Source organism: Equus quagga, chromosome 21 (assembly GCF_021613505.1).
Source record: "Equus quagga isolate Etosha38 chromosome 21, UCLA_HA_Equagga_1.0, whole genome shotgun sequence".
In the NCBI taxonomy this organism is placed as follows: domain Eukaryota; kingdom Metazoa; phylum Chordata; class Mammalia; order Perissodactyla; family Equidae; genus Equus; species Equus quagga.
Window position 1 is genome coordinate 40,913,331 of NC_060287.1, and position 12,445 is coordinate 40,925,775.

Genomic DNA, 12,445 nt, shown 5'->3' on the forward strand with positions numbered 1-12,445 from the left:
CCCGGACCCCGCCCCCATCCCGGCCCTCACCCGGACATCTGGAGACCCCTGCCCCCACTGCTTACCTGAGGACCGTGCCCAGGCCCTTTACACCTGGGACCCCCGTCATGCGTCTGGCACCCGGGACCCGCGACCCCCGCCTGGCTTCTCGTGATCGGATCCCTGATCCTCAACCCTTGGGCGCCCACAGGCACCCTGCGCTCTGCGCTTTGACTGGATGGTTTGGCCTCCGCCTCGTGAATCTTGCTGGGAAAGACCATTTGTGTCCACTCAGTGAGCGGTGAATGTCAGAGCCCAAAGCAGCAGGTCAGGGCTTCACGAAGCGGGCTGACCCCAGCAGCTGCTGCCGGCATGAGGTGTGGACCTGTGAGCCCAACCTCAGCCCTGTGTGCCTTAGTTTCCTCCCCTGTGAAACGGGTTAGAACAGCACCTGCCTTTCGATTGTTTTAAGGCTCAAATACCTTAACACACGGAAAGCGCTTAACGCTTAGAACGAAGTTAGTAGCCCCTTTTACGGAACTTTTAAAAATGAAGAAAAATGTGTCCCATAAATGGATGTTTGGTAAAAAGAGACTGGGAAAATTCAGCTTCAGGGGGTGGGTGGCTCTCGTTGTCTAGATGTCATCTCTCCCCAAGGTTTGTGTCCTGATGTTCTGTTCAGCTGTCATCGTGCAAGAGTAAGTTCCTGCCCGGGATCAGGGAAGCCTTGTAGCCCTTGAAGAAAAGCATCTAAATGTTTAACTCCTTTTTAAACTTAAATGCATTTTCATCTTTTAGAATACACTTTTTTCATAGTCTTATTATTCTTACTTTATGTTTCAGGTTGATATGTTTGGCTCAGGTTGGGGTAGTGAATTCTTGAAACAACCATCTAATAAATATGCACTGGCTTGTGCTAACTCATTTAATCCTCACCAACCTTAGGGAGGTAGGTGCTGTTGTTATCTTTGTTTTACAGATAATACAACATCTACTTACACGTGTTTTGAATTCAGTGTTTGAATTTTTAAAAGTTCTATGATGTGTAGTGCATTGTTTTTAATGGAATTACAATAAGAAATGGGTGGATTTGAGAATTCTTGGTAACTAGATGCTCTTGGAAAGTTTGGAAAACTCAAATTAGGAATGGTTCTGACAGGAACTCCTGTTCTGAATTTGTTATAGTACTTCAGGGAAAATCATGTAGATGCAGGCTAGATTTTACACATTTCAAATAACGTTTTTGCAGATTGCACCCTAATTTCTGCTCCAGTGTATTTGTTATTCTCTGAATTCCTTGTTTTGTGGTTGTGTTTGAGTACTTTCTAGGAGTTGACTGTTAGATAAAATTGGATCCTTTCCTCAAAGAACTTCATAATTTGTACAACAGAACACACATAAAGAAAAGTACTTCAGTAAAAGAAATGCTTATCTGTTTAATCTGTTTATACTGTTGTCATTTTAGACATATGTAGAGGATGTATAGATAAGTAAAGGGTGTAAAATTATATGTAAGTGGAGAGGAACCTGGAAATGTAGCTTAAGTTGAGGAAGGGGGTGAACAAAATGTTAAAGGGAAGAGACAGAAGAGTGCAGCAACAGCCAAGGAAGTAGGAGCCCTGGCTTCTGCCCCAGCTCCTACACTGGCCTGACACCTTTCTTTTGGCCCAAATAGGTCAGTGATTACTCCGGCACAGTCATGCTTGGTCCTGCTCCCAGGGTGCTTCCACACCTTTGATGCTGGCTTCTTCAGTTTGTGTTGTGATTATTGTTGACACAGGGCTTCCCCATTGGACTTGGAGATACTTTTTGATAGGGACTGTGTCTTAGGCAGAGTTTTGACATCTTCACACAGTGGCTAGCATCTGCTAAGTGTCCATGAATCTCCACCATGAATTATAACATCTCTGAAGTTGGTTTTGGTCAGCTGTAAAAGAAGATGAACACCACCCTTATTGACGTCCCACAGTTCTCGTGAAGATTCAGTCAGATAGTATATGTGAAAGTGTTTTGAAAATGGTAAGGTGTTTTGTTTATATAATTAAAGGAAAGTATTATTAATAAAGCCCAGTTCCAAAGCAGCTGAAGTTAGTTTCATTGTCATTATTTTTATATTTTGATGAAGTAAAAGTAGAAAGTGGAACCCTCTTTGTCCTTGCATTCTCCCCACCCCCATTTCGGGGGAGGGAGAAACGTGTAATTCAGAATAAAGTAATGTCAAAGTAGGATGACTTCACAGCACTCACATTTGTCTGAATGAGAAATTGCTTAAAACTTAGAGTTGGCACTGTGCTGGGCAGGTTGGTGGGAAGAAGAAATAACAGACAAAATGCTGCCTTCCTGGAGACTGGTAGTGAGTGATAGATACCTAGATAATCTGGAAAATCATGCATGACTTCCCGTCATCCTGTACACCAGCAGTGACTAGTTGAAAGTGTGCCGGGGCTTTTATTCATAACTCACGTGTGGCCTTGTTCTCCAGCATCCTCACTGATTCTCTCCTTGTAATTGAGATTGGCTCTCAGGAAAAGTTGTGGTCTTAGAATGCACTGATTTTTTTCCCAGAGGGCAGGTTTGCTTATTACTTCTGTTATTGATTCTCAAAAGGGAAATAAGGTACTGCTGTGATCTTGCTCCCTAACTTTCCTGGCTGTTTCACCCTCCTTGACTTAGGATCTCCCTTCAAATTAAGATGAGGTTGAAGGGTAGAATTGCACAGAACCACACTCTTCTTAGACTCCACCCACCATGAACACACAGAACAATTCATACATGTGGCTCCCCAAAGCTTATCAGAATGTCCGTGGATGAAAATGAGGTTACTAGAGGTATGATCATGATTTTTTAGAAAAGAATTCTTAAATACTTGTGTTTTACCTATTATTGTATCAAATTACCTTCGATATACCTCACAACTGATTTTGGTACTGTACAGTATCTTGGAGCTATTGCTGCTGAACTGCTTTAAAAATGCAGACAATGGTATAAGGTTTGTTCTTTGTTTTAGTGACCTGCAGTGGTTTAGAGAGGAAATTCCGATACAATAGGCTACATTTATCCCACTCCTGTTTCTTTATTCTGGTAAATAGGTCTATTCTGTAGCTTTAACTTTAGTCTTTTTCTTGTTTTCCTGTATTCTGATAATGCAGGGGCCTCAGCCTGGGTGGAATAGGGGAAAAGCTCTCTTGTGGGTATAGAGGAAGGGACTTCTTCACAAAGCTTTTATCCTCTTTAAGCATCTTTAATTTCAAAAATTTGTGATATAATTCTTAGATTTCAAAATGACAGTCTGCCATTGCCTTTACATCACTAAACATTTATTGTGCTTCCTAAATATTTTGTGGTGTATTAAAGTTGTCATGTCCAAATTCTATTCATCTGTCAAAGCCCAGCCCAAATGCCTTCTTATTTTGAGCCTTTCATGATCATTTCTTTTTTTTTTTTTCAAGATTTTATTTTTTTCCTTTTTCTCCCCAAAGCCCCCCGGTACATAGTTGTATGTTCTTCGTTGTGGGTCCTTCTAGTTGTGGCACGTGGGACGCTGCCTCAGCGTGGTTTGATGAGCAGTGCCATGCCCGCGCCCAGGATTCGAACCAACAAAACACTGGGCCGCGTGCAGCAGAGCGCACAAACTTCGCCACTTGGCCACGGGGCCAGCCGCCATGATCATTTCTGATGTTGCTACTTGGAATTCTCATCACACTTGCCCTGTCTTTTGGCGTTCTTGCCACTTTTTGTTTTTTGCATTGTTGTATATATTCGTTCAGTAATTATTGAGTGCCCACTAGGTGCTAGCTAATGTTTCCCCTGATGAAGGTTAGGTTTAGCTTTGTTTCTTCATTGATCATAAGGTTTTGCACAATGTTGTATTAAAAAATAATGTAGATACACATGACAGAGAAATGAAACAGTTCAAAGGAAATGTAGGGTAGAGTGAGTCTCCCTTCTAACCACCCCCTATCTATCCCCAGAGGTGGCCTCTAGTATCCATTTCCTGGGTTTCCTTCCAGAAGAAATCTGCCAGTGGTTCCCAAATCGTGGTTCACACGTCTCGGGGTCCCTGAGACCCTTTCTGGGGGCCTATGAGGGAAGACTATTTTTATACTGCTACTAAGATGTTGTTTCTGTTTTCCTTACGTTTGTACCGATGGTGCAAAAGCAATGATGGGTAAAACTGCTGATGCCTTAGCACAAATTGAGGCAAGGGCCCCAAATCATACTAACAATCATTGCATTCTTCACCACTTCCCCACTTGCAGTAAAAAAAAAGTGCCGCTTTCACTTAAACATATCTGTCCTTGATGAAATAGTAAAAATTAATTTTCTGAAATCTTGACTCTTCAGTATTCATCTTTTTAATAGTCTACATGAGGAAAAGGGAAGTGTACATAAAGCATTTCTGCTGCACAGAGAGGTACAGGGCCTGTTTTGAGGAACAACAGTTGCACAGTTTGAGTTGCAAAATGATCTAGTTGCTTTTGTTGTGGAATGCCATTTTTACTTGGAAAAAAGAGTGATGGACAAGCTACAGTTATGCAGACTTGGCTTTTTGTTTTTTGGGTTTTTTTGGTGAAGAAGATAAGCCCTGAGTAACATCCTTTGCCAGTCTTCTACTTTTTGCTTGAGGAAGATTGTCAACAAGCTAACATCTGTGCCAGTCTTCCTCTATTTTATATGTGGGATGCTGCCACAGCATAGCTTGATGAGTGGTGTGTAGGTCCATACCTGAGATCCGAACCCACAAACCCCAGGCCACTGAAGTAGAGCATGCGAACTTAACCACTGTGCCACTGGGCCAGCCCGAAGACTTGAGTATTTGATAGACATTTTCTGGAAAATAAATGAAAGAGGACAACTATCAGAATTTATGGCCAATGATAATATCTGTGCTTTCAAACAAAAATTTAAATTTAAAAAAACTTATCTGCTACCATGAGCTTGACAACTTCCCAGTAATTAAAGCCTTTTTTGATGAGATCATTGGCAATATTAACGAATGTGAGTTTTTGATGTTATGTAATGAAATGTGTCAATGTTTGGAAGATCTGCATAATTCTGTGAATCACTATTTCCCAAATGATCAATGCATCATATTACAAATTCGTGCATGGGTAAAAGATCAGTTCAAAAGATAGGAAATAATTCATAATCAGTGAAAATAATCCATAACCAATCCATAAATGAAAATTGGGGTGAGTTTATTATGAGCCAGATCTGAGGACTAGCTTAGCTCAGGGCCTTCCTTCCCCAAGGAAGGAAGGGCACCAAAGAAGTAGGGGTTACAGAGTGGTTATATACCATCAAAGAGCATTTATCACATATGACTGAAATGTCCCTTTTACAATAGTCACGAGACTGCTCTGTCTGCACAGCAATTGATGGACATAGCAGGTCGGTAGGTCTGCTGTCTCAGTGGACACAGCAGGGTAGCAGGTCTGTTATCTCGAGCTGAGTGGTCACAGGTGAGTGCAGCAATCAGTTCCTAGTCCAGGAGGACTCTGATGCTTATCTTTAAGGAAATGCTAATTGGGGGAAGTTGCATCTGTATCTTAAGGCCATTTGTTCCTGTCTTTGGGACATAGCAAATGCTTAAAGCAGATATACAATGCGTGCTCAATGGCCACAGCCAGGTTAGGCGCTTTTGGAAAAACAAGGTCAGGCCGAATTAGGTTTACACCAGATGGTTTCCTCATATACTCCAGTATATCCTCTTGCTTGCCATTTGTTTATCAAGTATAATCAATATAATAAAACATTATAATTTAAAAATTATACTAACTAGATGCTTGTATGTCTCACTTTAGCAAAATCCATTATTCATGATTCAGGAATATTCCCTTTAGAGTTTCTTTCTTTTCATAATGTATTATCCTAGTGCAATTGTCTCTTTACACAATTTTAATTTATAAGTTTTTAAAAGAATATCAGTACTATGATTTCAACTTTAATATCCTAAAACTTTGCACATACTGTTCATTGCCAGCTATTCTGCACCTGTTGAATTCCTGCCTTTGTTTTAAGACTTAAGTTTAAACTTGGCTTTCTCTTTGAAGCTCTGCCTTCCTCTAGGAACCGCAGCCCCTGCCCCAATCAGGTGCTGGCTCTTCTGTCCCTTTAGCATTCATTGTATCACTCTAGTAGGGTTTATCACAATGTTGTATTTATTTGCTTGTCTTTTCTTTGCCACTTCACAGAAAGCACTTCAAGAGGAAATTTTGATCTGTTCATCTTTATGTCCTCAGCACTTAGTACATTTTAGGCATTTTAATGAATGTTTGTTGAATTAAAAGAGTGAAAATTACACACGGTGTTTTCAGTTTTAAAGCAAGAATCTTCTGTAATTGTTTGAATACTTAGCTTTTTTTGGGGGGGGGGGGGTGGCGGGGAAGATTAGCCCTGAGCTAACTGCTGTCAATCCTCTTTTTGCTGAGGAAGGCTCGCCCTGAGCTCATATCTGTGCCCATCTTCCTCTGCTTTCTATGTGGGACGCCTACCATAGCATGGCTTGCCAAGCGGTGCCATGTCCGCACCCAGGATCTGAACCAGCGAACCCTGGGTTGCCAAAGGGGAACGTGCGTACTCAACCGCTCTGCCACTGGGCTGGCCCCTGAATACTTAGCTTTTTGATAACAGTTTTTCAGAATAAGCGAAGCCATCAGAAGGACAGACCTGTGCCTCGGGGAGCCATTGAACCAGGATGTAGTCTTTGTTGCTCTAAACTACCAGGAAGAAAAACGTGAGGCTGAGATGAGTGTTCTGTGGAGTCCCAGCTTGAGCTGGAGAGGCCCTGCTGGTGTAGAGCTTGAAGACTCAAGTCTAATCTAGCAAGTTGTTCCAGGCCCTACAGTGGCTGTAATCCACCTATGGTTTCACCTGCTGGACTCTGGGTTCACACTGCCTTCACACTGAGGCCACGCTTCCTATTGCAGGAATACAAAAGCAGGCTCGTTCCTAGAGGGCTGTGACTCCTAAAGGGGACTGGAGGACTCCATATTAGCTTTAAACTTTCTTAGAGCTATGTAGAGTCTAAGACTTTTCCTGCACAACCTGTCTTGCTTTCCTCTCACTTCCTCTAGAATCCTCCTGAATCACATCTGACGGCTCTCCAGCCTCCTCTGCTCCTTCCTGATTTTCCCTCACGGGGGTTTTCCCACATAAGTCTCTTGCATGTCTAATCTTGTCATAGCATCTGCTTTCAGAGGCCCTGAACTGCCTTATGGGGTCACTGGTCTAGACCTAAGTTGGAAGGGCTGGTTTATCTGGTGTTGTTGGTTAAAGTGTCTGTCTCCCTTATTTATTTATTTATTTATTTAATATTTTTTTTTTCCTTTTTCTCCCCAAAGCCCTCCGGTACATAGCTGTATATTCTTAGTTGTGGGTCCTTCTAGTTGTGGCATGTGGGACGCTGCCTCAGCGTGGTTTGATGAGCAGTGCCATGTCCGTGCCCAGGATTCGAACCAATGAAACACTGGGCCGCCTGCAGCAGAGCACACGAACTTAACCACTTGGCCACGGGGCCAGCCCCATGTCTCCCTTATTGATGGTCTATTCTTTGAGGTTGTACCTGGCACATAGTTGGTGGTCAACTTGTATTGAACTGAATTATTCACTCTTCTCAGGACTCTCGCCTGTGCCTGTGGTAGACTCTGGTTTGGTTCTCCATCGTGATGCTTCATGAGAACAGATGCCAAGCCTGCCTTGCTCTCCTCTGTCCCAGGCATCAGAGCCAGCTGGTGTGTTCTCTGTGTCCACTGACCTGTTATGTGGGATTCCAGACTCTCCTGTAAAGAAAGGCACCATTTGCTCCATCAGTTTGCCTTCTTTTAACAACTGGTAGAGGGAGAGAAGTTGGGACTTGGGGAGGTTACTTTAGACTGGTGGTCAGAAAATACCTCTGGACAGGCAAATTGAGTGACAAGAGGAGCCATCCATGTGAATAGGGAGAGAGCATCCCAAACAGGTGGATTAGCTGGGCCATGGCCACAGGAGGAATAAGCTGGGTGAGTCATGTGATGAGAGAAGATGGGTGAGTTGTAGGAGTGTTGCCCGCAGCTGCAAAGGGCAAGGAATGACAGGTACTGCCAAGGCTACTTGGTTGTTTAAGCAATCAAAGTTTATGATAGAGGAAAACAGAACAAGGAGCCAGGGATAAAGGGGAACAACAAATCAGTACTTACAACATCCACACCACAATCAGCCGGGGAAGTCTCACTGAGGAAAGGACGCTTTGCCTCAGACCTGGACAATCTGCACTCCTACCCGCCGTACAAACTATTGGGACATCCCTGGCTGATTGTGGTGTGGATGTTGTAAGTCCTGATTTGTTGTTCCCCTTTACCCCTGCTCCTTGTTCTGTTTCTCTCTATCAATAAACTTTGATTGCTTAAACAACCAAGTAGCTTTGGCGGTACCTGTCATTCCTTGCCCTTTGCAGCTGCGGGCAACAAGGAGACAGGCCAAGAAGGCAGCCTGAGGCCTGGTGGATCTTTGATTTTTAAGTGTGATGAGGAGCCACTGGAGTTTTGCTATTTTGACTATTTATGTCCTTAAAGACTCACTAGTTGTTGTGTCAAGAAGGGATTAGAGGGAGGCAAGAGTGAGTCCAGAGAGAGACAATTTAGGAGGCAGGCACTGCTGGGTGAGAAATGGTAGCTTCAATCCAGGATGGTGGCTGCAGGGGGAGGTGAGAAGTGATTGGATCTGAGGTGGATTCTGAAGGTGGAACTGAGGGGATTTGCTGATGGCCTGGATGCTTTGGGAGGAAGTCAGCAAGGAGTCAAGAATTGAATACTAGGTTTTGGGTTTGAGATGCTGCATGTACAGTGGTGAGATGAGGGGAGAGGGAATGACTGGATTTGAGGGAAAATGCAGTAGTTTATTTATTCAAGGAAGAACTTATCTGCACAGATTAACTGTGTGAAGTGTATGAGGGAGCCATGTGGGGATGTTGAGTCGGCAGTGTGATGTGCGAGTCTGGACTTTAGGGGAGTGGTTCAAGCTGGAGATGGATCTTTTATTCATCATTGCTTTCAAATATGTGTTGAGGAATTATAGCAGTACACAAAACAGAAATTTCTACTCTCTCAGACATATATTCTAGTGGGGGAATAAGGTGATAATACGAATAAAAATATATGGAATATTAGATTGTGATACACTTACCACAATTGAGAAAAATAAGGAGGGAAGAGGGATAGGGAGCATGCATTTGTATATTTGAGAGGAGGAGGCTGCAGTTTTCCCTAGGATGGACAAGAAAGGCCTCTCTGAGGAAGGGCATTTGAGGCAAGATGAGAAACTGTATATTTCTGGGAGATTTGTCTGGGTTGAGGGCTCCGCAGTTTGAGAGGCCACAAGGCAGATGAGGACCTGTCCTATACAAGGAGCTTCACGGAGGTCCAGGTGTGTGGAGGAGAGGGGACAAACGGGGCAGTGGCGGAGATCTGATAGGGCCCTATGTGTCTCCCCAGGATTGATGGTTATTCTGTGGCAGAGAGCCATCATCTGACAGGTGCCTCATGCAAGGTCTGTGTCCCCATGATGAGACTGGTTGAATAGGACAAGGCTGGAGACAAAGAGTGAGATGATGAGTGAGGATGGTGATGCCAGCTAGTTGGCCTGATCATTTCACTGTTTTGGGATGATTTTGAAAAATTCATTCAGGAGCTGGCCTGGTGGCGCAGTGGGTAAATTCACACGTTCCACTGTGTTGGCCCAGGGTTGGCTGGTTTGGATCCCGGGTGCAGACTTGGCACTGCTTGGCAAGCCATGCTGTGGTAGGTGTTCTACGTATAAAGCAGAGGAAGATGGACATGAATGTTAGCTCAGGGCCAGTCTTCCTCAGCAAAAAAAGGAGGATTGGTGGCAACAGTTAGCTCAGGGCTAATCTTCCTAAAAAAAAAAAAGAATTCATTCGCTACTGTGTCCAGTAAATGTTTAGTAAATGCTTCGTGCAGTAACTACTACCATGACCTGATATCAAGAATTTGCTACCCTAATGCTATATCACTTTCCCTGTTAGTTTATTAGGCAGTTGAGGCCTAACCTGACTCCTGACTACTAATTGTAAAGCTATTTCTATTGAAGTGGTACTGGAAAACTGACCACTAACCCCCACCCCCAGCTTGGCTGGGTCTCCCTTACATGACTCAGCACCATCTACTTTTCTTTAGAAGCACTTATCATAAGGAGGTACTTTCAGAGAATCCTGTCTTGTGTTTGTCTTTCCTACTCAGTCATAAGGACCTTGAAGAGAGTGACGTTGCCATTTTGCTCGGTGCTGGCCGTGGGCCCCTTCCTCAGCTGGCCAGCTGACTGCTGTAAACCACCTTGATTTCTCACACAAGGCACTTGTTGGCAGGGAGGAAGCAATGTGGTGTCTCGAGGGCACCCTTCTTGAGGGAGAGCCACCTGGCCCTTCTCCCCAGGGGCAGGCCCTCTGCGAGGTGTGTGGGGTATGTGGGTCAGGGTTGTACTCTCCGAGGCAGCCTCTATTGGTCGTTTAGTTCTCTTCTCTCCTTTGACCTCCAGTCTCACAAAATGGGGTAAATATACATCCAGGACTTAGAAGTTTGAAAAGAGACTCGGAGGTGGGGGCACTGGTCTGCTAGATTGAAGAATCTCTGCCTGATGAAGAGTCCTCCTGGAAATATGAGCCTGGGGGAGTGGAATCAACCCCATAGCAGATACCCGGCACTCACGTCTCACATGGTGCACCTTCAGTGAATGCTGATGTGTTTTTGCTGTGGCCCCTCTCTCATCATCGGGGTCTAGGATGAGTGTTCTGTCTTTTTATTTGAAAAGTACAAAGAGTTGTACTTTTTGAAAACACATTTTTTATATCGTCTTTTAATGTCTTCTTTTACTTGATGTGACATACAACATTTAATATAAAAATGAATTCATACAAAGTATTTATTCACTTTATATGATGTAACTGAAGAAAGGGTGGAAATGAAGGTGGGTTAAGTTAATGGGAAAACTTTACTTTGTTCTGCTCTGCCAGTTAATCTTTTAAAACTAATTCTTGCTGTAGCACTTTCTTTGCGCTGAGCTTGCTTCTGAGTGAGACTAACATAATCCTTGTGGTTCAATCTTTATACCTTCAAATTTATCTAACATTTCTGGTATTCTACTTGTGTATTAAAAAGACTAAGTTACATACCAAGTACTTGGCATAGAAAAACCTGTATAGTTGGTGAAAGACAACACCTAAAAATAGTTACATCTATTGTTTATTGATAATCACTTGAAGTGATGCACCCAAGGGCCCCACTTCCCTTTTTCACACAGGAAATGAATGGTCTCTGTTCTTAAGATTTCCTGGATTCTTGAGGTAGCACCTCAGGTAATCCCTGGAGACAATAATCACGCAGAGGTTTCCTTTCAGTCTGGCTCTGTGTTGTTCAACTTTAAGGAAGGAATAGTAATCCTGTCCCTTCAGTCTATACCGACTATTCATGGATTAAGAGTACCATTTTTGAAATAGCAGAGAAAAATTTTTATTCCCTTCCAGATTTCAGAACAACTTTTTCTTCAGGATCTTTGGTAAAGAACCTTTAAATTGAGTATCTGAAACTTAAAAGGACACACTCTTCCTTGTTGAAAGCAGGTGAGTAACTCAGAAGAGCTTAAAGCCTTTTGCCTATGTAATTCTTAGGCTTTGTTTCCTTAGTTTATCTCTGAAGATGAAGGAGGTTAAGGATTTCAGGAAACAACCAAGAAACGCTAAAATTAGGATCACTTTGAGATAAAGCTTAAAGAAATGAGAGATTCCAGCCTCATTATTAGATAATCTTGGTGTTATGGACTGAATTGTGCACACACTTCCCCCCCCGCCCCAATTTTATATGTTGAAGCCCTAACCCCAGTGTGACTGTGTTTAGAGATAGGTCCTTTAAGGAGGTGATTAAGGTTTAAATGAGGTCCTAAGGGTGGGCCCTAATCCACCAGGACTGGTGTCCATATAAAAAGGTTAAGAGACACCAGGAGTGGATGCACACAGAGAAAGGCCATGTGAGGACACACTGAGAAGGAGAGCTAAGCAGAGAGGCCTTAGAAGAAAACAAACCTGCTGAAACCTTGATCTCAGACATCTAGCCTCCAGAACTGTGATAAAATAAATTTCTGTTACTTAAACCACCCAGTTTGTGGTATTTTGTTGTGGCAGCCCAAGCAGACTGAGATACTCAGGGTGTCATCCCTGTCATTCAGCAACATTCAAGAGACTGAGTGCCAAGAGGCTGTTGGCCTAGTGGGGGCTGAAAGACACGTAAATAGTGGCAGTGTTGTGAAATGTGTACAGGACCCATTTGGCTCAAGAAGGGGAGTGATCATCAGTACTGGGCAAGCAGGGTCAATAGCGGAAATAAAGTTTCTTCCAGCTTTGTTCTGAAGGCATGTGTGAGGAAGGTGGAGTAGGAAAGCAGGGAAGAACACGCTAGACAAAGGAAGATGAGCCAAAGCT

The 12,445-nt window shown here is 43.3% G+C and overlaps 1 protein-coding gene across 7 annotated transcripts in view; it reads left to right on the forward strand.

The window, feature by feature from the left end:
- Nucleotides 1–12,445, forward strand: part of DIP2A (disco interacting protein 2 homolog A) — a 145,515-nt gene that overhangs the window by 5,675 nt on the left and 127,395 nt on the right. The window contains exons 2-3 of one of the 7 annotated variants that reach the window (XM_046648006.1): nt 191–356; nt 823–928. The exons of 4 other annotated variants lie outside the window; for them this stretch is intronic. The gene's annotated coding sequence lies outside the window, so the exon portion shown is untranslated. The remainder of the gene's footprint in view (nt 1–190; nt 357–822; nt 929–12,445) is intronic. 2 more of the 7 variants (XM_046648007.1, XM_046648004.1) reach the window with 2 other exon arrangements.